This window comes from Cricetulus griseus, chromosome 3, assembly GCF_003668045.3.
Source record: "Cricetulus griseus strain 17A/GY chromosome 3, alternate assembly CriGri-PICRH-1.0, whole genome shotgun sequence".
Classification (NCBI taxonomy): domain Eukaryota; kingdom Metazoa; phylum Chordata; class Mammalia; order Rodentia; family Cricetidae; genus Cricetulus; species Cricetulus griseus.
The window spans coordinates 236,842,062-236,864,796 of NC_048596.1; the positions used below are offsets into that span (position 1 = coordinate 236,842,062).

Consider the following 22,735-nt stretch of genomic DNA (forward strand, 5'->3'; position numbering starts at 1 on the left):
TTTTAACAATTAAGGAGGATATAGAGAGCAGTAAAGAGAATCCAAGTATGAAAACAAGGGAAAATCCCCAACAAAACATGAATCAACTTCACCTCCCTGCTTGCCTTCCTAGCATCTCCCCACCTTGCCTGAAATATGGCCTTTCTCCTTCACTAAGCATCTTCAAGCCACAAGGATCTTGCTCATCAGACTTTCCCGTGCTGTTTCCTTCTAAGCTTTAATGTGCATTTAAATAACCCAGAGGCCTTGGTCAAATGCCAGGTGTGACTCAGTAAGTCTGGAGCATGGCCTGAGATTCTGGTTTTCACAAGCTTCCTGGTGATGCGCTCTCTCTCTCTCTCTCTCTCTCTCTCTCTCTCTCTCTCTCTCTCTCTCTCTCTCTCACACACACACACACACACACACACACACACACACACACACACATACATACACACACACCCCAATGTCAGTCAAGCAGCAAATCCTGTCAAGAGAGTCCAGAGTTGCCAGCTCCTTATTACCAATTGTTTGAGAAAGGACATCAAAGGTATGCCAAAATGTTGTTTCTCGGCTGTAAAAGGAAGGCTACTCTAATTTCAAAAGAGAAGGAAGGGTGGAGTTTCAGAATAAAAGACAGTGGTGAGTCAGCTTAGCTTTGTGAGTAACTGACTTCATTGATCTTACTTTTAAACTGGAATCATTAAGAACATTTGGGAATAATTGTCCTGTCTCCAAACTTCCTGGTCTTTAATTCTCAGGTCTAGAGTCAGCCTTTCAAAGCCTTTCTGACCTTGGGTGGGCATGACCACACTCCTCCAGAGACTCCTGCATAGGATGGTTCTATGGCTCTCATCAGCCTCTGTAAAAACTGATGGTTTACCTACCTGGAGTCCTAGTAAACCTGCAGTGTCTTTCAACTACATTTTGGTCCAACTGCTGGAACATTGTTAGTACACAGAAAATCTCCAATGATGGAATGAAGGCCTACAACAGTGCCTCAGTCTTGTAATCTTTTTTATTTTAATAAAAAATTGAGACAGAGTCTCTTGTACCTTGGAATAGCACGGGACTCTACTACAGCCTTTTGTTTTTTCCCTCCCAAGATCTGGGATTGCAGTCATGTACCTTCATGCCTAGTCAGTCTTGCAATCTTATCAAAATTTTGTAGGTAGGATTAGGGATGATTTTTTGCCATAGATAATTGTGATGTTATCAAAACGAGAGAGAAAATGTACCTATTAAACATTTTATGAGCTGGGCTGTTTTCTGGTGGTAGTTAAAGGCCCTAGATCCCATCCCTAGTCCTCCAGAAATGAAATGCATAGTGTGGTTTTATGAGTAGACAGAGAAGCACATGTCTTCACCTATTCCTTACCAGATGAATTAGTTACCATCTTCATTGCAGTGATTCAATGCCTGACAAGAAACCACTTAATAGAGGAAGGGTTAATTTTGGCTTACAGTTTGAGGGGACATAGTTCCTCGTGATGGAGAGGTATGGCATTAGGAGTGTGAGGTGGCTGGTCAAATTGCATCTGTAGTCAGGAAGCAGAGAGCAGAGGGGAAGAATCCTCAAGCCACACCCCCCAGGAACTCATTTCCTCCAGTGAGGTCTTGCTTCGAGGCTTGATCCTAGCTAGGGATCAAGTGTTCCAACATATGAACATGTGGGGGATATTTCACATTCAGACCACAACAGTGTGTTTGTTTGCCAGTGTGCCTGCTCCTCACCTGGTCTTTTCCCCACCCTTTGCACCTGCTGCCTTGTGGTGATCAGGTGATGTTCTCTTCTGTCAATCCACTCATCAGTGGGGTGGGGGAGGGGTGTTTCTAATTCCCTTCTGAACTGCCTGCTTGAGCTCTTAGACTTCACCCTTATGGTCTTCAGTTTCCTCTGACCACCCGGCTTTCGGCTTAAGAAACAGGAATCCATAGGAACCCTGTTTTCTTCATGATAATGTTTTAAATTTTCCTTTTACTTCTACAGCCAGTCTATTATGTAGGACTGCCTTAGCTTGCTCTTCTAAAATAAACAGCTCATTTAGATTACAGCTGGAAGTTAATCAGAAACTTGCCGGCCACGGTACTCTATTGGGTATAAAGACTGACAAATATTTGCTATTTAAATATGAAATACCAAGTACATGACTTGGCTTGTGCTTTGTAAGTGACTGAAATCCCACCCCCTCCCTCCTCTCCTTCCTCATTTCATTTTGCAGTATAGAGACTGCACCTAGGATTTGGAACATACTAGGCAAATGATTTGCCACTGAGCAGTATCTTTTATTTTGAGATTAACTCTTGCTAAATTTTCTAGGCTGAATCCACTGTGTAGCCCTGGCAATGATTGAACGTGTGATTCTTCTGAGTAGTTGGGATTATGGGCCTGGATTAAATCCTAGTTTTTTTTCAGTGACAGTAATATAAAAAGAATAATGTGTGGTTTAAGCCTTTAATCCCAGCACTTGGGAGACAGAGGCAGGAGGATTTCTGTGAGTTCCAGGACAGCAAGGGTTACATAAAGAGATCCTGTCTCAAAAAAGAAAAGTTAAAACAATAGTGTGTGTGTGTGTGTGTGTGTGTGTGTGTGTGTGTGTGTGGTGTTCACTAAAACATCTGTGGACAAGTATATCAGTCACTAGTTTGTGCTTTTTGGGATACCACTATACTTGGTTTTCTATATTGTGTATTTCTCTTGGGTCTGGCTTCATATATATATATATATATATATTTTATATATATATATATATATATATTTCCAATGAGAAGCAGAAAATGGATCATATTTTGAAAAGAAAACAATACCTTAATGAGAAAATGACACCGTTGCCCACAAGCCGTCTTTCTTACATATGAAAGTCGAGCCCCAAGTCACACTTAGCTTGAGGTTTCCCCAGCAAAGAAGGAAATCTGAATCACTTTAAGACTTCTTGCTACTTTCAAAGGTCACCTCAAAAAGTGGTTTTTGAGTTCAGAAATCAAATGATGTAAGTCCTGAGTAAAGTATCTATATGTTTAAGGACATTTGCTATCAGTGAAACAGCAGAGAAAATTGCATAAAAGAATTTGACTAAAATCAACTCTGATAGCTTTTGTAAACAAGAGAAGTTGGCTCTTATGCAATGAAGACATTAATTATGAATGGGTCACTTCAATCAAATTTCAAGGTATCTGTTGGAAAGCACATTTTAAAGATTTATTAAGGCAAAGCACTCCAAAACTCAAGTCTGTAGCCTAAAATAATAATCATAGTTATTATATTATTATTGCTTTTGAAATACTGGGAATCAAACCCCTGGCCTCACCCATGCTAAGCAACTGCACTACCACTAAGCTATATTCCAAGTCTGGTATGTCTCTGACTTTTTTGCTTGTATATATGTATACTGTGTGTTTATGCATGTTGATATGGATATGGTGCACATGAATGACAGATGTAGCAAATGGCTGGAGTCTTCCTCAATTGTTCATCGAGTCAGGGTCTTTCAAATGAACCTAGAGATTGTCAATGTGGCAAGCCTTGCTTCCAAGTACTGGAATTACAGATGGACTGCCACACCCATTGGCATTTATGTTAGGTTCTGGGTATCACAACGCCAGTTCTCAGCTTGGTGAGGCAAGTCTTCATCAGTTAAGCTATCTCCCCTAACTTCTGATATTTTTAAATTTTTTTATTTAAATTAGAAACAATCTTATTTTACATATCAATCCCAGTTTCCTCTCCCTCCCATTCCCCTCACCAACCCCCTCCCCATCCCATCCCTCTTCTGCTCCCCAGAGAGGGTGAGAACTTCCATGGGGGATCATCAAAGTCTGTCACATCATTTGGGGCAGGGCGTACTCCTTCCCCCATGTGTCTAGACTGAGAGAGCATCCCTCTATGGAGAATGGGCTCCCAAAGTCCATTTGTACACTAAGGATAAATACTGTTTCACTATCAGAGGCCCCATAGACCACCAACGCCTCCTAACTGACACCCATGTTCAGGGGACCTAGTTCTGTTCTATGCTGGTTTCCCAGCTGTCAGTCTGGGGCCCATGAGCTCCCCTTGTTTCTGTGGGCTTCCCCAGCCTGGTCTTGACCCCTTTGCTCATCACTCTTCCCTCTCTACAACTGGATTCCAGAAGTTCAGCTCAGTGGTTAGCTGTGTGTATCTCCTGATTTTTTTAATGGAACAATTATTTGGTCTTTAGTTATATGTAGTATAAATACAGCTAACTATATAATCTTGACCATTATATTGTTACAGAAATTGCAGCCCCACATTCCTTCCACCTTTCACAAATTCGCTAGGCATTTAACTTGTATAAACTTAATATAGAAGTTATATTATGCATAATTTATGTATATATAATATACATAATATATAATATACATAATATAATATGTATAAACTTAATAATCAACATATTTTTTGAATGCTTATTTGAAATTGAAGCAGATTTTTCTTTGAGATAGGCTAGCAATCCAGGCTAGTCTTGAACTCACAGTGATTCTTCTGCTTCAACCTCTCCTGGTATTAGGATTGCAGGTGTGAGACATGTGTACAGGTGCGTGTGTGCATGTGTACAGGTGCCTGCAGCAAACAGAGGCATTTTGAACTTGGGGCCTTGTGATGTCCCATATGGTACAAGGATTGCTTCTCGAATGAATCAAGTAGTCTTAAGTGGGAGCAATGATAACAATAAGCATATTAGCTAGGCCTGAGCAATATAATGAGATTCTGTCTCAAAATATAACAGTAAAAATGGGTGGGGCATAACCTTGGTGTAAGAGCATTTGCCTAGCATGTTCAAGCCCCATGTTCAATACACAGAAAGGTAAAAATGAATAATAAACCATTTAAATATGCTAAAATTGATAGGTGCTATGAAAATGATATTTAAAGATACAGGTTATAGCATGTGGACTTGCACTCATGATACATGTGGATCCTGTATTCTAAATGGAAGTGATGATAAAAAAAATAAGCATAAGGGCTGTGCCTGGTAGTATAGGCCTGTCATCCCAGATCCTCTGAAGTCTAGGATCCCAAGCTACAAATTATGTAAATTTAAAAATTTATTTAGATGGTACTTGTCTTATGAGAGAAATTCCAGCACATGGTCCCAGGGCTGAAGTCTTTGTTGCTGAGGACTCAGAGCAGTACTAAGGGAGGATATTACTGGGAGATAATATCAGAGCATAGCTAAGGGAATCATTGTGGCTATCTAGAAAGAAAGCACTTTGTGGAGAGGGGCCAGGCAATGCAAGATCTTAAAACAGGAACTTGTCTGGCTGGAAGTATATGCCTACCAGTGAAGAGGCCAGTCTGTGAGGAAGGAAGACAGAGAGGAGGTGAAGTTCTGGGGCACATATTAAGCTCTGAAGGTCATTGCAAGGATTTTTGCTTTTGCCTAAGTGAAATAAGGAACCATGTGATCTATTAGTCACTGAAAAAACTGAAGGTATTTAGGGAACAATTAAATGTGAAAATGTGCACATTACAATGCATATTTTAAAGTCTATTTATTTATTTATTTATTTATTTATTTGGTTTTCCAAGACAGTGTTTCTCTGTGTAACAGCCCTGGCTGTCCTGGAACTCACTCTGTAGACCAGGCTGGCCTCAAACTCATAGAGAACCACGTGCCTCTGCCTCCCAAGTGCTGGGATTAAAGGCATGCTAATGCTGAATGCAATGTGGAGTCAGAACTAGATTGAGAACAGGTAGTTTATTAAGTAATAGTACTCACACAACGGAGCCAGTGACCAGGTTTAAACAAGATGCCTTCTAGTCTGCTCAGCCAGGCAGAAGGGAGGAAAGGGGACCCATGTGCACACCTTCGTCCTTCTTTAAACCCTTGTTACATCATTCTGACCATGCCCAAGGGGGTTAGCAGTACCTGTGGCCAGCCCCAAGTGGGCATGGTCAGCAGTACCTCTAAACAGGATTTCTCCCTATAGCGTGTGCCACCACCGCCTGGCCATTTGAAATCTCTTAAACTAAGTGTCTTAAGCTTGCATATACTTAGCATTCTATCATCTGTTCTTATTTACTCATTTTTTATTGTTTTGATAAAGGGTCTTATGTACTTGGCTGGCCTCAAACTTGTAGTCAAGGATGACCTTGAACTCCTGATCCTCTTGTTTCCACTTCCTGAGTGCTATTCTTGCCTGAATATTAATGTTCTAATATTATATACTGGTTTTGTTTTTACATTTACTTATATGTTTGTTTGTAGTGTTTGTGCATATGTGGGTGTATATCATTTGCACAAGCCATGAAACACATGTGGAGGTCAGAGGACAACTTTTAGAATTTGACTTTTTCCTTTTTCCATGTGGGTTCTAAGTAAACCAAATTCAAGTTGTCAAGGTTGGCATTGAATTTTGTGGAAATTGTCCTTCCTCAGTCTCTAAAATGCTAAGGTTACCAGTTTTTACTACTAATCCTGGCTTAATTCTAAAATGTATACTGAATTCAAATTAAATACTATAAATAATCTTGTTTAAAATGCCTTATGATTTAGACATGCAATGTCACAAATGCTATTACTTTGGCTGTGTATAAGTAAATACTTAAGGCCAATGTATACCATTGTTTGATTTTCTTTTGCTTTAAAGAAATCTTGATCATTCCTGTCTTACCTTCCTTCCAAAGGAAACAATACTGTTTGTCACTTGATGTTTCTGTGACCTTTTGTTTATTAAAAAGCTTTGCTTGTTTGCTTGTTTTTTTTTGTGTTATATTAGTGGGTGAACTTTGTGTGAACAAGAGTAGATTCAGCCTTTGCTAAATATGCAACTGGTAATTCTTAACCACTTTTCCTCTTTGAGTTTAGAGACATTGCAGTGTTTCAAGTGCCTGGCACTGTGCTGGGCATAGATCCTGGCACCTAGGAGATGCTATTTATATATTTGTTAAACAAGTGCCCATTTCATGGCATTTCTTTCATTTGATTCTTAGAGACTTTGTATGTTGCCCATCCCTAAAGTACTGGCATTTTAAAAGACTGCCTGTCAGAGGAAGTGGGTAACCTCTGTCTAAAGATGTGAGCTGTTAATGGTTAAACACTGGAGTCAGATAGAGTTATTTTAAAGAGAGGAATTTTCCCAGAGAGCCCCCTTAAGCCACATCAATGGACAACTGTTTACTCGGCTTTATCATCAGGCCATAAGGGAGTTGAAGGATTAAGAGTTGCATTTGGCAAATAGCCTTTGGATATAACATCCGGAATTCTTTCTATTTCTCAATTCTTTTGCAAAAAGTAACTAGAGGCATTGGATCTACAGCAATCCCTACTATTATAGGCAGATGCTGGAGTGTGGAATCTCTTTTTTTGGGGGGGGGGCGGTGGTTTCGAGGCAGGGTTTCTCTGTGACTTTGGAGGCTGTCCTGGAATTAGCTCTTGTAGACCAGGCTGATCTCCAATTCACAGAGATCCACCTGCCTCTGCCTCCCGAGTGCTGGGATTAAAGGTGTGCGCCACCACTGCCCGGGCTGGAGTATAGAATCTATCCACTGGAATTCCTAGTTTTTATTTTTTTTATTATTATTATTATTTTTGTCTTGGAGCAAGGACCAGGTACATATAAGGTAATGGTGGAAACAAAGGGTAGTTTATTGAAGCTTGGGCTTGAGCTGGAGAAAGATCAAAGGCTCAAACAATGGCACATAAGAGTTGCGACTCTGTATGTCATTTACACAGCTTCTGCCTTTCTTCACATTTGTACACTATGGGCTTTTCTTAGACATGCCCTAACTTTTTGTGTAACAGCCCTGGCTGTCCTGGAACTGGCTGGCCTTGATCTCACAGAGGTCTGCCTGCCTCTGCCTCCAGAGTATTGGGATTAAAGGCACTGCCACCATGTCTGGCAATGCCCTATTTTATGTATCCTTTGGTGATGATAATGGGGTGTTTTTTTTTGGTTATTAATTGTAATATCTCTACCCCATTCTTCTGCTTTTTGATAAGCCTTAGACTTTTTGATTGAGTGCATTATTTGTGAAGACTTAAAAACTGCCAAATGATACCAAATATATGTGTATAGTTTTGACTCTTTCCCCATACTTCTAATATCTCAAAGACCTGCCACAGTTGTGGCTGGAAGGTGAGGAAGGGTGGCCTCTAAGCTGTCAAAATGTCAAATGTCAAAATGTCAAACAACAGCACTTTGTCAGTGTTAAGATTTAGCCAGACTGTCTGTGATGAGACTCAAATTTCCTTTGTTTAACTTGTGGTTCCCACACTCAGGAGAGACTGATATAGTAAGGTATGTAACATTAACAGTCATCAGAGAAAACCAGAGCTGGACACAAGTTAAAGTGGCAAAAACAAATTTTATTTAGAATGAGTGTGACAAGAGAGACCCAGTCACACAGCTGGCCTCTGTTGTAAACATGCTAGGGATAAGTGGGGATTTATAGTCACTGAACATGGAGCCCTCGGATGATACCAACTTGGGTGAATTCTGGCTGCACCAACCCACAAGATTCTTGCTGAAGGTAGGCCAACATGAACAGATACCACAGGTTGGGACCTAAATATTTTTGTTATGTAGGGAGGGTGTGATTGTGGGTGTGTGGGTTCTTGCTAAACTGCCTTTAGCAATTGCTAAACCTGAAGTTTACAAAGATGAACACATATAGCACGTGGGCCAAGAAGGTTCAAAAGTCTGACTAAAGTTTGGCTTTAGCAAGGATCTTTGTCACAGGGCCCAGTCTATTCAAACGTGCTTGAACAGGGTTAGGTAGAGTATTAAACCTGGACCCAGAATTACCGAAAGCCTCTCTTTAGTTCGTGACCGAAGTATAAGGTCAGGCCCTAAAGCTATCTTGAGGGTATCCCTGCTTCCATCTCGGTAAACCTTTCCATTTTTCTTTTTATCCTTTGAACTTCAGCAGGAGATAGGATGACAGTTCATTGCATATACTGTCCGTGCAGAACATCTCTTGCTCCAATGGGAGTAAGAGAGAGTTTATTCTGAGGCAGATTTGAGTGTACACCGTTTAGGAATACAGTTTAAGGGTTCCCGGATTTACACGCTCAGTTGTGGAAGAGGTTTACATGAATGAGGTCTTATAGCCATAGAATAAAAGACCATAGATCAATACATTTGCCAAACGCAGGGAAAAAGACATCAGGCGCGCAGACTGCAGCACAGCCCGAAAATCTCTCGCGGATGATAATTTTCGTTTGAGTATTGCTGAAAAGCCAGTCATTGGCTAAGCTTAACAATACATTCCAAATGTCTTACACAATAGCCACAGCGATGTTAGGTCAACAACAGAGGTTGGTAATAAGCGGTTTTTAAAGAGCCTAAAGATACTCCAGGATAATTTTGGCTACCGATCATTCATCTCTCCATAATGGCAATGTTCTGTCAGTCATTCTGAACAGTCTTCGACACAGATGTGGCTTTTTCAGGGGGGACGCGAGTTTACAGTAGGAAGGAGATATTCCGCTTGCACCTCATAGGCTAATTTCAGTCTGACTGAGCTTTACACTGCGGGGGAGGAGGGGTGGAACTCAGATGGGCCGCACAGGCCCCGCCCTGCCGCCCTTGGCCCGCCCCCTACCTCTCATTGGCTGAGATGCTCCACGCAACACGCTGGCGACCCCGGCGTGCCCTCCTGGCGGGGCGGGACTCCAGGCGCTCGAGGCGGGGCCTGTGCGCACGCGCAGAGGAGCGGGTCTGTGTCCGGGCGGGGGAGGAAGGGGTGGTGTTCCCGGTTTCCCGGGTTACCTGAGGGGGCGGGGGTGAGAGCTCGCGCTGGCGGGGCAGCGGTGGCGAGTCCGGATTCTCTGGAGCGGGTGCGAGCGCGCCGCGGACCACAGAGCGGAGGTAAAGGCGGCCGCGGGCTTCTTAGAGGGTCGGGGTCTCGACCTCAGCAGGGCATGGCGGGAAGGTGGCGGGTTGCCCGGGCGGGGTCGCGCCACGCTGAGAGAGCTGAGGGAACCGATGGTGCTCAGAGTTCTGCAGGGCTGGGGCTCGCTTGCACTCGGAGCTCTGCACCGCTCCTGGCTGAGGCGCTCCCGGGCCCCGCGGACTGTGGCGGCGGCGCGGACCCCACACTAACTTTACTTGACCGGCTGGCGCGGCGGACCGGTGCCCTCAGGGGGCGCTTCACCTCAGGGAGCGCTTGCCCGGCACCGCCGCTACCCTCAGCCGCCGGGTCCTCTTCATCATGACAGCGGGAGCTGACAGGTTCCGGGAGTCCCGCTTCGGGCTGCGGGCCCATCTGTCATTCCCACCCCGTGTGCGCCGGAGTCCCCGCTGTCCCTTCCCTGCGGGTGACACCTGCTGCGGGGCTCCGCACACAACCCTCCGCGGTTCGCGCTCATCTCCGGAGTGGTGGCTGAGATGCTAATAATGTAAGGGGCATGACCCAGGGAGACCCCACTGCCACTGTGCAAAGGCCGAGGGTTCATGATGGAGGGCTGGAGCTCAGGGAGTCAAGAAAAGCGTCCTCATGCAATCCTCAGAGGGATAAACAAAACAGCAAAACATTCTCGATGCTCAGCCTATCACACACAGCCAGTGACAGCTCTTGCTTGGTAGTTGATGGGGTGAGGAAAAATTTTAAGGGTGTTGACTCGAGTCGAATACACATTTGTGTTGAATTCTGGCCAGTGTTTCCTTAAGGAAATTTTGCGTTTTCCCTAGGGTTTGTTTAACAGATTGATATGGCGCACTGAATTGAGGTTTTCTTCTTGAAGGTTGTTGGCTGGTCTGCCATAACGTTTAACTTCCACACCTAGAAACCTTATACTAATAAAAATGTTGACTCTTAGCTTCTACTAATGTCGTTAATTAGTAGGCAAGATCTGTTTTTAAAACGCTTTACAAGTAACTTTTCTGCTGATTGCTCTTTGCTGTCATCCACATCAATACATATAGATATTAAGAGAATTTGGGAGAGGGAATAAGGGGAAAAATGATTTTCCGGAATTTAGTTTACATTAAGAGACTTTGCAGACTATAAATATGTAATGTATGTGTTTAGTAAAGATCCGTTAAACACCTATTGTAGGCCAGGCACTTTAAACAGATAAATGGAACATGCACCCTACTGGAGAAGTAGATTAAATAGAGTATGCCTTGTCAGATGATGTTAAGGACTACAGAGCAAAAACAGGGAAGAGAGAAAACAGGGAGCCAGAAATGGGTTGCAATTTGATTAGTGGTAGTTAGGAAAGGCCTGCTAGAGAAGATGACATTTGATCAACCAGAAGGAAGTGAGGGGTGATCCATGTTCTTTTCTGAGGGAAGGGTGTGTAGTGAGAAGCCACTTGCATAAAGCCCTGAGGCAGTAAGTAGTGTGGAGACTGGAGTGAGAGCTGGGGGCTAGTTTGGGTGTGTTGTAGCCAGCTAAGTAAGAGTTGTAGAGTACTGACCTATTAGAAGGCTAAGAGATCAGATTGTGAAAGGCCTTGTAAGCCTTTGTAGGGAAAGGAGTCCTCTTTTGAATGCAAAATGATATAATTAAACTTGATTTTTCAAAGGGGCTATATTATAGGTGGTTGGAAAATACACCTCCTTTGGGGGAAAGGGTTAGCAGGAACAGAAGTATCGAAACCTTATCTGGGGATATTGGCATAGTTCTGTTCAGAAATGATGTAGGAATTGGTTCCCGTGGGTGAGAGGTTATCGATGTTTGAATAGCTTATGTGTAGGGATGTAGAGGACAGTAACAATTTTGTCTTTAGCAAGAATGATAGAATGGTGAGGTACTGAGAGTTTTATGAGAAGAATAGGCTTGATTGGGAGGTTAGGTTTTAGGCAATAAAATTAAACATCCAAGTGAAGATTATTCATAGTAGACATTAGTGAATTTCAATTGCAGAAACTTTTTATGTTGCCTTGACTATTTCAGGAGATTAACAGTTTTGCCCATAAATGGACATTTTTTATTTCATGCTTACTTTTTTTTCTTCTAGTGTTGGGAATCAAACTCAGTACCTTGAGCCTGCTAGGAAAATACTCTCACTGAGCCCTACCTCTGGTTTCATACTCATTTTCTTCTTAATTCTTTTGAACCATCCTAGTTATTCACATTCCCAAATGTAGTTTTTGTCTTATTTGTTTGGATTCAGTCTATGAGTTTATTAGTTTTAGTTGCAGAGAAAGCCATGTAATATGGAAATCCAGAGTGTCTTTTATAGCATGCTGCTATATTTAACTTGAACACCTTTATATGATTTCTCTTTTTTTCCTGAATTATCTTTAGATGCCCCTTAAAAAGAATTTAAGCCTCAGAAATGTTATCAAATGTGGCTTTTCTTGGCCATTTGTGAAATTACAATGTAAACAACCTGAATTTTTTAATGCTTTTCTAATAAGTCAGTAACAAAGAGATTACCTTGATTCTTTTGTTTCATTACAGATGACTTGAAATAAATGGACCATCACATTCTAAATGGAGACTTTTTAAAATAACATCAGAGTATAATGTATTAGACCAATATACTTTGATCTATAAAACTTGATGGAGCACCTCTGTAGTCCCAGCTACTTGGGAGACTGAAGCAGGAGGATCACATGTTCAAGACCAGTCTGGACAGCTTAACAGCTTAGTAAGGCTGTCTCAAAAATGAGGTTGAGGATGTGGCATGATTGTAGAGTGTTTGTCTGACATGCACAGGGCCCTGGGTTTAATCTCCAGTACTATGAAAGAGAACAACAACAAACTTGTATCAGAAAATATGTGACTCTCAGTCCTGAGGTCTATACTTTATAATGAAGAACCAGAAAATAATTAATATTTAAAATGAATTTTCAACATATCTATCCTGAAAATATATAAAACTCTGTTGTACTAGTGAGTAATTATAAACTGATCTTGGAGTCAGTCAGACAGCTGTATTCTCATTGGTACTACTTTTTCATTGTTGCTACTCATCAGTGCCATAGTACCTCTTAATTCCCTTGGCCTTGCTTATAGTAATTGACAGAGTGCTGATACATTGGGAAATTTTGAATGCTTACTAAGTGTAAGTGCTGGAAAAAAATAAGGAAAAAAGTACCTAATAACCCATGAAATAATAATGCTTAGAACCAAATATCCTAGTCAAAAAAGAAAATAATTTTCCAAAAGGCTAGTCACTGTTCCATTCAAATGTTAGTCTTTGAAACTGAAACCCACATAGTGGATAAGAAAATGAGAACTTCTAGCTGTTTTAAATAAATGGAAAAAGTAGATGAACAGTAGAGAGCTACACACACACACACACACACACACACACACACACACACACACACACACACACACACAAGCACCCACACACATTCACAGCACAGCCAACCAAAAAACCACGATGTACCTAGTAGCTCCATCTAGAGAATGTGCTCTTATCTGTAGTGTCAAGAAGCAGTGGTGGATTGGGTATAGATAAGGTAAGGGGAGGAGGCACAGAAGGGAGGGATAACAAAGGTGTACTGGGAAACTGCAGGGAGTGATAGACAGGTTTCACTATCTTGATTATGACCCATGGTTTCATGGGTGTACACATATGTTGAAACTGGACAAATTATACAATTTAAAGATATACAATGTGTTATTTGTCATGCCAATTACATCTTTATAAGTGATATTTAAAAGCTCAAACTTTAAAAGACAGAGGAATTTGAAGTACATATTACCAAATGAAAGAAGCCAATCTGAAAAAGTTGTTTACTTAATTTTTCCAACTATGAAACATTCTGGAAAAAGCAAAGCAAAACTCTGGAGACAGAAGATCAGCAGTTGAAGAAAGGGAAGAATAAATGGGCAGAGAGCACAGAGAATTTTTAGGGCAGTATGATACTTTAATGGTGGGGTATGTGTTATTATACATTTGTCAAAACCTGTTATATGTACAACTGTGGGCCTTCATGTAAACTTTGGCTTTGGATGAGAATGATCTGTCAATGTAAGTTTGTTAGTAACAAATGTATCTGTAATGTGGGATGTTTATAGCCAGGCTGTGCCTGTGTGGAGACAGCTATGTATGATTTTTTTTTACCATTTGATTTTGAGGTAAAACTAAAATTGCTTTATAAAAGAAAGTTATATTTAGAAAGTAGAAGATTTTTGCCAGAAACTTGAAGAATTGCCATTTTGTTTGTTCATGTGTTTGTTTTGAGCCAAGATCTACCAGTATTGCCCAGGCTGCCTGGAATTTGTGATCTTCCTTCCTTGAGTGCTGAAATGAAAGGTGTGCACCATCGTGTCTGGCAAGAATTGCTTAATTTACATTTCAAAATTGAAGTATTAGGTAAAGGTGAGAAATTGTATATTGAAACGTTTGACACTGATTCCCAGAAAAAGTATAAGCCAGATTGCCAAGTACTTTATGATTCATGATCAGAAAAGAAAATATTGATTACTAAGACCTATTCAGTTTTTAAGAACAAGTCAATGATTTAACCTCATGCTCACACTTTACCAAGGTTAGCATAATAATAGCATATTTTATAGCATTTCATGATGTATAGAATACACACCCAGTATTTTATTTAATCTTCAAAAAGTACCCCCCAGGATAAGTTTAGGATGGGAACAATGTCAGCAGTAGCAGTCTTAGCCTAAGAAATGGGATAAAGGGAAGAGGAATAAAAGCAGGCTTTGAAGAGTATAAACTGGGTGAATAGTGATGCTGATTGCTCTTAATTTTTAAAATACAGGAAAAGGAAATGACATCCATCAGTTTTCAATTTGGGGAATGTAGTTGTTTGGTTTCTTTCATTGAAACAAGTTTCATAGAATTAAAAAAAACATTAAGTCTGATCATGTAAAAACATCTTTATCCAGTAAATGTAGTCTTTCATATACTTTTGGAATATAGAGAAGACAACGTGTGGAAGCTTGAACTGGGAGGTGCAATTGGCCAAAGGTGTGGTTTTCTTTAAGGAGTGAGGTCAAAGATACTTGTGTGGATTGAGGGAAAGGGACATCCTATAAGAGAAAGATGCTGATTTATTAAAATATAATATGAGAGAAAGGGAAGGGGTGAGCCCAAGAGCAAATGTTAAAAAGGGTTATCTAGAAGAAGAATAGTAATGCATCTTCCTGTTTGCAAAAGAAAACAAAATAAGGGAGTGGGTTGAGGTGGAGCTGAGCATCCAGGATGGTATATCTTTCTCTATGAAGCAAGGTTATCTGCTGAGACAAAGAAAAATGTGAGTTGGGATATGCTTGGGGAAGCACTTTAAGCCTGGTGTATTGGGATTTCTTGTTTTTATGGCTAATGAGTCCTGAAAAAGAGCACTTGTGTGGAGATGAAGAAACTTAAACAAAGATCAGTGACCTAATTATAGAATGATGATGAATATCCTCCCAAGATTTGAAATCACTAATGTATAGAGGTTATCAGAATGGCTAAGTAGTTTTCTCCGTGACCTGCTTTGCTTAGATGAAAAAGCAGGTATGTTAAATTGAACATGGATGAAATTGGGAAGGAAAGGTGTAATGAAGAACCTTGGGAAGAAGATGGTATGACACCTAGGAATGGAGGTTGGCAATGAGGTCACTGTGCGAAGGGATGAGCCCCCTTCACAATTAGGAGTCCCCTACTTTATTAGGAAGAAAAGCCAAGCTAACTTGAAGCTGATATATGTGGATTGTGGAGGTGAAGAATATTAGTAAAAAAGAATTTATGAGTAGAATTTATGGTAGTAGTGGATTACTAGGGATGGAAAAAAAAGCACACATATACAAAAATTCTAAATTTAAAATTCTCGAGTTGGGGCAATTTTAAGAGATAAAAGTAAAAATACAGCAGCTTCTGCTGGGCATCTAGTCTTAACAATAGTAATATCAGTGTGCTAGTCACTATACATGCTTTTGGAAGTTTATGTTTCACAACAATCCTATAAGGTTCATATTAGGATCAGTGAGGCTAAGTAGCCTTCCCAAGATGCACAAGTAGGGAGTATCTGAGTCTGTGTAGCTTGAAAATCTTTGACCAACTGTTGAACCATGTTAACCTTCTGCAAAGCAGGAGCCATGGGAAACAAGGTAACACTTAAGCCTAGTGCATTAGGATTACTTGTTCTTATAGCTAATAACCCCAGAAGATCAGCTCTTATGGAGAGCATGTGACACTGTTCATAATAAATGGTAATGACCTACTCAAAGTTTGGCCAGTAGGTGACAACTGTAAACCTAACCCTGAAAGTAGACAAAATGAAGTACTGTGCTTGAGATGCCAGATGAATACTGATATTTCTTCCCAGGCTGTGATTTTGGTGATGTGATGATCTTTACTGAGAAGAGGAGGTGAAGGTAAAGAAATTGCTTAGCAACAGTGGTAGGGTTTGGAAAATAAGTAAAGAACACAGGGAAGGGACTGAATAGAAAACTGAGTAAAATTTCTACTTTGTATGCATGAGACCCTCATTTTGAGACCCTCATTTTGACCCACAGAAGCCATGTAAAAATGGTGGCTGTGAAAGCATGCACTTAAAATGCATGTGGAAGCATGCACTTAAGAAGCAAGAGGATCCCTTGGTTTTGCTGGCCATCTAATTTAAGCCAATTGGTGAGCTCCAGCACCATGTCTCAAAAAAAAAAAAAAAAAAAAAAAGGTGATGTTTCTGATGACACTTGAGGTCATGCACATATATGCTCTTACAAATAAAACATAACAACAAAAAATTTATGGAGGACTTATAGTGGGGCACAAAAACTCAAAGGGATAGTGAGTAGGTAGGGTAATACAGCTTACTGGCCAAATAGATGGTATTTTGATGAAAGGATGTCATTAATAGTTACTCTTTGACAGATGTAAGCCAGAACTAGTCTGGGCAAATAGAGAGGTATTTGGTCACACCAATGTAGGTAAGCAGAGGGACATTGGAAAAGGATAGATAGTGAGAATGAGTGAATGAGTACACCGAGTCTCTTATTAGAGGGCCTTGAAGGGTGCCAGCTTACAATGGGTATCATCGTACTATCCTGAGACTTTCTCGATAAATTTTATATAAGAAAGTCTGGGCTCAATCTTTGTATGAGAATTTAGGAATTCATTAAATATATAGGTGATAGTTGAAACCTCAGAAGTGGCTGAGTTCATAAAAAGCACTCCCCGTAAAAAAAATGAAATGAGGAGGAGGAGAGAATTCAGAGCGTCATCAACATGAGGAGCTGGTAGAGAAGAATCCAACCAAAGAGACTAGACAGTAGTCAGAGAAGGAAACCACAAAATACAGAGGTATGTGTATGTGTGTGTGTATATGTGATCCCTTAATAAGGGAAGTATATGTGATTCCATAAAGAAAGAAGAGAGGGTTAAGAATGGAATGATTATTGATAATCATATGCTTTGTATTTCACAGAGAAGTCCAATCAGATAAGTACTTGGAATGTGCTTTTTGGAATAGAGTTGGCAATTAGAAGGCTTTTTTGTTGCTCTTGGCCTAAGTAGTTTTGATAGAGGACTGTGAGCAAAAGCCAGGCTGCAGTGCACAGAGCAGAGTTGAAATGTGCTTCCATTATAGGCTACCTTTGAGTAATCTTGAAAGAGGAGGTAACAATGGGATATTCTGTTTTAAATGCAAGCAGTGAAGAAACTAATGGAGATCTAAGAGGGAGCTGGGAGAATGTCATCAGAAAGTATTTATGTCATTGCAAAGGCAAAAGTGAGAGGAAGGAATGTTTTGTTGTTTTGGGCTTTTTTGAGATAGGGTCTTACTTTGTAACCCAGACTATCCTGAAACTCACTCTGTAGCCCAGGCTAGTCTCAAACTCACAATCTTACCTGCTTAGTGTCTTCTGTAATGAGATTCACTGAACCTGGCTTGGAAGATACATTTTTGGTTTTTTGTCTTTTTTTCTTTTTGGTTTTTTTTTTTTTGGGGGGGGGGTTGCTTGTTTGGTTTGGTTTGGTTTTTGTTTTTTTGAGACAGGGTTTCTCTGTGTAGCTTTGGGGCCTGCCTGAAACCTGCTCTGCAGACCAGACTGGCCTCTCACAGAGATCTGCCTCCCAAGTGCTGGGATTAAAGGCACCCGGTTTAACTTTCTTTTTTTATTCTTTGTGTCTGTCACATCATGCATCCCGCTCCTATCCACCTTCTATCTCCTCGAATCCACCCTCTGCTCTTGTAACCTCTCCTTCCCCAAATAAAACAAAATAAAATTTAAGATAAAGAAAAAAGAAGGGAAAATCTTGACATGGAAGCTGCAATGTGACACAGTGATGTCGTAACCCCTTTATCCATATATTTTTACATGCAGGGGTTCTTCAAAAAGAATCATTGGTTTGGTTCGAGGCCCCTAGTCTCTGATACACTATCGACACTGGACCCTCACTGGGATTCTGGAAGATATGTGTTTCTTTAAAAAAAGACTTAGACATGTATGTGTGGTGGGAACCAAACTTGAAATCTCTGCAAGAGCAACAAGTGTTCTTAACCACTGAGCCATCTCTCCAGCTCCAGGAGATGTGCTTTAAATAAATAAGACAAACTTACTCACTGAAAGTATCAAATACTGCGGTGGGTGGGAAGTATTTAATTTACATCTAGTGTGGACTAAGTCTATAATTCTGTTTTCTTTGTACTGTTTTTAGAATGATTAGCCATGAGTTACCCAAAAGATTGTTGAGATGTTTGCTATTTTCTGGGGCTTTTTTTCTCCTTATACTTACCTCTTTTTAAAAAGTTAACTATTTTTGTACATCGTAAATGTTTTTTAATTAAGTATAGTAATGTCTGTTTAGTTACCACAAACAGAATTAAATCTATATGCTTTTTAAAGTATTATGAACTTTTAAAAAGCAGTAATAATATATAATTTTTCCTTTTCTTTAACACTGATCTGGTTGAGTGTGATTTACTGCAGTTTTTATTAGTTCTGTAGTTGTCTTCACTCCTTAGGAGAACAGTAGTCATAATTACATTCATTAATTTGGAGCACCAGAGCTATTAAATACATTGAGTTTGGGTGAGTGTGAAATTCAAACAATCATAAGAACAGTTTCCTCTTTTTATCAAAATAATGTGACCTCTTTGAAAGGGCAGCAAAACATATCAGTTCATAAAATGCATTCATTGTTGTAACTTCTGGTTATTCATCCATTGAAGTGGGAAATACAGCATGGCCAATGCAAGGAGGTTGTACTGGTGTAACTTGTAGGGCAGCTATGTGTATCCATCAGCTCCCTATTACCCTGCTTTCTATATTTGCTTTTTGGACTTCATTGCATTTTGACTGTGTGTGTGTGTGTGTGTGTGTGTGTGTCTGTCTGTCTGTCTGTCTGTCTTTGTGTGTATTTGTGTAGGCCAGAGAACTTTCAAGGGAGATCTGCCTGGTTATTTTAAGATAGGTCTCTCAGTGGTATGGAACCAGCTGATTAGGCCAGGCCATTTGGCCAGTGGACCCTAGGGATCCACTTGACTCCACCTCTCTAGCCCTGGGATTACATGCATGGACCACCATGCACAACTTTTTTTCAACGTGGGTTCTGAAGATCAGACTGAGGTCCTCATACTTACAAAGGAAGCATTTTGCTGACTAACCTATCTCCACAGCCTGGCCTGGTGTTTAAAATGTATGTGCTGGCAGTTGGACCTAGGGTTTTATGTATGCCAAGCAAGGACTTCAACACTGAGCTATATCCCCAGCCTTGACTTAGAATTTCTTCTTTTGTTTGTTTGTTTTTATTGTTGTTTTGTTTTTTGAGTCGAGGTTTCTGTGTATAGCTCTGGCTGTCCCTCAACTCTGTTGACCAGGATGGCCTCAAACTTAGAAATCCACCTGCCTCTGCCTCCCTAGTGCTGGATCTACTTAACTTGGAATTTCTTAAAGATTAAAATTCTTTGTTGATTTCTGGATTTCCTCTTAATGGTGCTTCCAAACACAATAATGCTGATACTTACTCTTGCATTTTTTCTTGTTAGCTTTATTTAAATGTTTTAGAATCCATTTCTAAAGTCATTTGTTTCAAGTTACTAGCATAATCTTCTCCACTCCTTATATTTTATGTTAATTATCTATGTGTGTCTGAGAGAAAATGTGTCTGAGTGTAGTCATGGAGGTCAGATGACAACTTTCAGGAGTATGTTCTCTTACCATCATTTAGGTCCTGGGGATTGAACTCAAGTTGTCAGGTTTGGTAGCAAGCTCTTTTGCCTACTGAACCATATCACTGTTGTTTTTTTTTTTTTTTTTTGTTTTTCTAATATTTATTTTGTTTGTATGTATGTGAGCCCAAGTCAATGCAAGTGCAACACATAAGTGATGGTGCCCATAAGATCAGAATAGGGTGTTAGATCCCCTGGAGCTGGAGTTAAAAGTGATTGTGAACCTCCTGATATGGGTGATAGTAACTAAAACTGAGTCCTCTGCAAGAGCAGCAAGTTAAGGATGCTAAGCCAGATTTCCAGCCCCACTCCTTGTTTTGTTTTGTTTGGGGTTTGGTTTTTCGAGACAAGGTTTCTCTGTATTGCTTGGAGCCTATCCAGGCTGGCCTTGAATTCACAGAGATCCACCTGCCTCTGCCTCCTGAGTGCTGGGATTAGAGGTGTGTGCCACCAACGCCTGGCTCCTTATTTATTTTTTTCTTTTATGTTTTCTCTTTTTTTTCCAACTTTTTTCATTTGAATTAGAAACAGGATTGTTTTACATGACAATCCCAGTTCCCTTCTCTCACTCATCCTCCCCTACCCCCCCCATATTTTTTTTTTTAATTGAATACTAGCAATGTTGTTTTGGCAAAACCTGGTAATACACACATTAAGGAAACATTAGAAATACGTAATTACAATTGTAAATGGATCTTCATGCTTGCTGAATTTTCTCATGGTGTACTGCCATGAAAGTTCACAATCTGAAGAAACATTTAGATATTATTTAATTTTTATTTTTCTGAATATAAGAATAATAGGCAACAGGCTAGGCATAGTGACACACACCTAGTACTGGGGACTCAGAAGGCTAGGTAGAAGGATACTAAGTTTTGGAGTGACCTGGGCTATATAGCTAGACCCTGTTTCAAAACAAAGTGACAAACCAACAATTGAAAAATGTGTGCTTAAATGGAGGTGGGGGGAGGCGTGGTGGTGGGGTGGGGGGTGTTCATGAAGGTTTGAGGAGAAACAAAAGCTCAAAAATATTTTTATTTTTAGTCTGACATTCCTTCTATTATACTGTCAACACTCTAAATATTTTAGTGTGCCTTAGGAATGTAATTTTATAGCCAAAATATGTATGGGTACCACAGGAACCTATAGCAGTTGGCTTCTAGTATATAATTTATGTATAAGTTTAACTATTTTCTTTATGTGTCTGTATCTACATCATCATCATTATTATTTTGAGAAGGTGTCTCATTAGCTCTGACTAGTCTAGAATCCACTGAGCTTTAACTTGAGGCACATTTCATGTCTTAGCCTTTCAAGTGCTAGGATTACACACGTGTGCCACCATGTCAAGCTTACCTATTTTTTCAACATAGTGATAGAAACTAATTGTGATGATGTTCAGTGTGGTGGGAGAAAAAAAAAAGTGTGGGTTACATTTGAAAAGTGTTTTCTCAGAAAATGTTTATTTCTTTTTGTTTAGTTCTCCTAGCTCCTGTGTTCACCTCACCTAACTAGACTTCTTCATGGATGGTTAGAGAGCAGTTGATTCAGCAAATATATCTTGGTTTGACTCTACTCTTACCTTTCTTGGTGTGAAATGTAACAGGAAACACATTTTCTATAATTGCTGCACCAAATAAATTCACATTTCTTTAAAAGGGCAGTTAATTGTATTGTCTGTATACACATTGCAGAAGAATAAGAGGAAGCTAGTGCTTTCTAACCTTGCAAGGTGTAGCCTAGGTTGGCTTCAGTTTCATCCTGTGTAGCCTCACAATAGCTGACATTATAGGTTAGAGCCTCTTAACTGGCTTGCAAGGTGTCTTTAAAGCTTATGAATATCTATGTTTAATATTTCTAGATCTTATTTTGTGGAATCTTTTGCATGTGTCAGAAAACATAAAACTTGATCAATATGATACTACTACAGAAATTATTTTTTTATTGTTTTCATTTCACATTAGATTCAGGCTTCAAATTGTTTTTAGTGTTTCTTCAACAAATATGAAGAGCTACATGTCTATAAAAAGAGTTTAATAACTTCTTTAAAGGCGTGTAGTTTCTAAAATTATAATATTTAACATTATATAAATGATATACCAACTTTTATTCATAAAGGTTTGTTTTTTTTAATATAGCAGACTTTGCTAAGGCTTTTAGGAGTATGTGTAGTATCTTCTTAGTACTTCACAACTTGCTATGAAAATTTCTTGGGTATTTTGCCTGCATATATGTTGGTGTATGACATGCATACAGTGCTCAAAGAAGCCAGAAGGTGGCAAATTCTCAGGAACTGGAGTTACAGATGGTTGTAAACTACCATGTGAGTACTAGGATTTGAACCCAGGTCCTTTGGAAGAGCAACCAGTACTCTCTTTTTTTTTTGAATTACAAACAAGATTGTTTTACATGTCAATCCCAGTTCCCACTCCTGCCCCTCCTCCCATACAACCCCCCCCAACACACAAACACACTAAAACCCTACCTATCACATATCCTTTCTGCTCCCCAGGGAGGGTGAGGCCTTCCATAGGGGGTCATCAGAGTCTATCATATCCTTTGGGATAGGGCCTAGGCCCACCCCTGTGTATCTTGGCTCAGGGAGTATCCCTGTATGTGCAACCAGTACTCTTAACTATTGTATTGTCTCTTCATTCCCTTGGTGTCCCTTCTTAAGAAAGAATATAACTGTATGATACAGTATGAT

General features: G+C 40.1%; 1 protein-coding gene across 3 annotated transcripts in view; it reads left to right on the top strand.

The window, feature by feature from the left end:
- The first annotated feature begins 439 nt into the window (after nucleotides 1-439).
- Nucleotides 440-22,735, top strand: part of Lyst (lysosomal trafficking regulator) — a 171,603-nt gene continuing 149,307 nt past the window's right edge. For 2 of the 3 annotated variants that reach the window (XM_027409436.2, XM_035442856.1), the window contains exon 1: nucleotides 9,679-9,810. The gene's annotated coding sequence lies outside the window, so the exon portion shown is untranslated. Of the gene's footprint in view, nucleotides 530-9,678; nucleotides 9,811-22,735 lie in introns of those variants that run through there. The other variant, XM_035442855.1, reaches the window with a different exon arrangement.